This window comes from Chionomys nivalis, chromosome 25 (genome assembly GCF_950005125.1).
Source record: "Chionomys nivalis chromosome 25, mChiNiv1.1, whole genome shotgun sequence".
Taxonomy (NCBI): Eukaryota; Metazoa; Chordata; class Mammalia; order Rodentia; family Cricetidae; genus Chionomys; species Chionomys nivalis.
The window spans coordinates 13,819,233-13,823,213 of NC_080110.1; the positions used below are offsets into that span (position 1 = coordinate 13,819,233).

The 3,981-nt window shown below is 39.3% G+C and overlaps 1 pseudogene; it reads left to right on the forward strand.

The window, feature by feature from the left end:
- The first annotated feature begins 866 nt into the window (after positions 1-866).
- LOC130866184 (E2F-associated phosphoprotein-like) lies at positions 867-1,769 on the forward strand (annotated as a pseudogene).
- Positions 1,770-3,981: the final 2,212 nt, after the last annotated feature.

Here is a 3,981-nt window from a genome sequence, read left to right on the forward strand (position 1 = left end):
CACACAAACACAAACACACACACACACCTTCAAAGTCAACTGGGATTGGAGTTGTTTTGAGGTTGTTAAACAATAGCTCATGAAAAAAAAAGCCTAAATATCTTTAATTCTTGGTTTCATTCACATTCTAACTTCGCACATTTATTAAGATAAGTTGTTAATGCTTAAAAAAAACAATTTTTTTTACAAAAATTCAGGGCTTCCTCTTTCTCTTGTGTTCTCTGTATGTATATGTAGTGTATATATGTGTTCATTTAGGTATGTGTATATGTTTGTTTGTGTGGGGGCACATGTGTGTGGAGGCCAGAGGCTGACACTGGGTACTACTGCTATGACTGTCCATCCTATTTTTTGAGACATTATCTTTCATTGATTCTAGAGTTTATTAACTGGGCTAGGCAGCTGGCCAATGGGCTCCAAGGAACTGCCTGTTTTTGTCCCCTCAGCACTGGAACTATGGATAGGTGCCACCACTTTTGGTTTTTTGGCTTGGATACTGGGAATCCCAACCTAGGTCCTCATGTTTGTGTGGCAGGAACTTTACTTGCTGGACCATAGCACCAGCTCTTCAGAATCAATGCTTAACGATTCTCCAAAGATTTAAAAATCTTGAAACATGGGATATACAGTCCCATGAGACAAGAATCAATAGAGATTGATAAGAAGTTGACTAGAAGAAGGTCATGGACTTTCTAGCCAGATTTGCTTTTGTATATCCTTTACCTAATTCTCTAACTATCAAATTCTAAGGCTAGAGTAGTGGAACAGAATAACATTAGATAAGGATAATTGGCTTTAGGGAAGGTAACTGCTGATTACACAGACACCCAGAAGTCCGTGTACTGCATAGGTCTCCCTAGGCTGCCATGAGCCTGCTCCCGGAAGACTGTGATTCCCTAAGAGGTGGAAGAGCTGAGTGATGAGAAGCTGACTCCAGGCAGTTCTAAAGAAGTGGATGTGCTTTTACATGGAACTCTTGACCAAAAATGAAAACTCATCTGGAAATATTTTACAGGAGAACGTGAATCATCTCGTGAAGATGAATTTGAAAGAGAAAGGGAAGCTGAATTAAACTCTACCATCAACATGATAAAGGATAACTCATCGTCTATGGGGCAGGGTCTTCCTCAGGAGTTAGGAACGCTGGAGGAGTCACAACACAGTACTAGGATGCAGTCTATTCGATTCCAGTTCTGAGGAGGAAGACAAAGCAACACAAGCGACCAAGAAAAAGAAGAAACAACACAGGATTCCAACAAATGATGAGTTGCTACACGATCCCGAGAAAGATAACAGAGACCACGTCTGGGTTGATGCACAGAGATGAGAGCACCCACGTCAGCAACAGCAACCTGTTCCAGCCGTACTGTTTTGAATCGCCCTGTCTGCATGACTGTAGTCATGCGCTTTGATTGCCAAAGACATGAATCCTACAAGACTCTCGGCACCGAGCAGTGCCTGTGATGAATTCTTCTGTCAGCAGAGAGGAGGTTTCAGAATACAGGAATCCAGAAAACAGGAAGAAAAAGCAGGGTGCTTTTAAGATGAGGTCTCACCCTGAAGGTCCTGTGAAGACAGAAGTGGAAGAGATCTATCATCCTGTCATGTGCACAGAGTGTTCTGTTGAAGTGGCAGTCCGTGACAAGGATGAAGTCTTCCTTTTTTTCCCCCAGTGTTTTAGTAAGCCATTCCCAGCACTGTGTACAGCAAATATGGACTCTTACTTTTCTTTTTCCTATTCATATTTCTTAGTGACATTGAGTCATTAAAACAGTACTTCATCTTTATGAAAAGAGTGGTTATTAACCTCTATCTCTTCTCCCTTCTTTCTTTTTAATTTTCCCATGACTAATGACTTATTCGTTTCATTTTTGGTGCATTTTTGGTGACTTTGGGGCTTCTTATTTGTTAAATTAGCTTCCTAGAATTAAATAGTTTTGGAATAAGTATTTGTTTCTTAGTGTTTGGTCTGTTTTCTTTTGCTATGACAAAGTACTAGAGGTTGGTGCCTTATAAAAAGATGAGTTTTCGGGGTTGACAAGATGGCTCTGCACTTGGCATGCAAGCCTGGCAACCTGGGATTGTTCCATCCCTGGAGCCTGCAGTGAAAGAATAGATAAGTCTAGAGCTTTCCTAGGACTGACCTAAACATGCATGTACTTACATACTCACACACACATACATATACACTCTCACACAATGCACAAAAGCACACTCACTCATACACATACAGTACACACATTTGCATGCACAGACACACACACACAGACACACAGACACACACACACACACAGACACACACACACACACACACACACACACACAGAGGACCTAAAAAGTGGAGGAGTGTTGAGAATTGGGTAGGGTAGCAGACCGAAGTGGTGCAATAAATAGAAGCAAAGTTCAGTGATGTGCATATGAAAATGGCATAATGAAACCTGTTTCATATGCTTACTAAAAACAACATTAAATATACTACTGTTAACAACTAAAAATATGGATAATTGAGTAAGAAGAGAGAGAAAGAGAGGAAAGGAGGGAGAGAGATAAGGTTGAGGGGGAATTAATAAGGGAATTTGTTTATGTTTATAATGTTCATTATGGCTCATCTTGGGGAAACTTGCAGTGAGTCATATTCAATACATCTTCCAGATTTGAGAGCCCCTTCTGCTCTTTAGTCTTCTCTGCTTTGGTTCCTTTAATGGTTCAGTTCTGTATCTTATTTTAGATTGCTTATCAAATAGGGCTCTAGTGACTTCTCCACTGAGGAGAACACTAAACAAATCAGAAATTATAAGAAAGAAATAGAACATTATGAACATTAGAAGAAATTTTAGGAAGGCAGTTTCATAGACAAAGACAACTCAACACTCAAGACTTAGATACTGCGGCTTGGGAAAGAGACACATTTAAGAATAAAAAATAAAAAAGTAAAAAAATGTCTGGGTGTGGTAATATACTCATTTAATAAGGGGGAGGCAGGTGAATTTCTGTGGATCTGAGGCCAGACTAGTTTATACAGTAAGTTCTAGGACAGATGGAACAATACAGTGAGATTCTGTCTCAAATAAAAAAAAAGAATTACAAAAAGGCAGAGAATAAAGAAAATATACCAATACAAATGATACTGCAAGATAGTCTAAAAAGCACTCCATTGACAGAAGGATTTTTATTATATACAGATTTAAAAGAGTCCTCTCAAATATAAAAAGAACATGTTCAATTTAAAAACTGTATTTATTTTTAATTAAAAATGTGTGTATTAAAGAAAACAACTTTAGGTTAAAGAAGAAGCCCAGCTAATCAATGCACATGGAGATCCATTGAGATTCACTCATAGGAGAAGTAAATTTAAAACAGTAGCAACCCAACAGTCCTTCCTTCCTTCCTTCCTTCCTTCCTTCCTTCCTTCCTTCCTTCCTTCCTTCCTTCCCTTCTTCTTCTTCTCTCTTTCTTTTTTCCTTTTTTTTTTTGTAGACTAGACTGGCCTCAAACTCACAGAGATCCACCTGCCTCTGCCTCCCCTAGTACTGGTATTCAAAGCATTCACCACGATACCTGGCTACATATTGCTTTTCAACCCCCCAAATTTAAAAAAACGAATGGTCAAACACCTACGTGCTGGTGAGAATCTAGGGAGATGACACTTGCATTCATTGCTTATGGGGTCATAAACTGCTACAGCTCTTTGGAAAGCAATTTGCAATGGGCACTAAGGTGCACTCATACTTTGGGATCCTGAAATTCTACTTCCCATAACTTACTGTATATAAACGAAAGCACTAGTGGCACAAAGGATGTGATGCATACATAAGGATGTTTACTATAGCTATGTAAGGAGTGGTGAACAAGTGGAAACAACTGTGTTTCTGTTGGAGAGAGCATGGTTTAATAGCTCCTTAGTCTACCATTAGATTTCACACCAGGAAATGTTATGTACTATTGGGTGAGAAATAGGAGGTGCGGCTGGAGATGGATAAC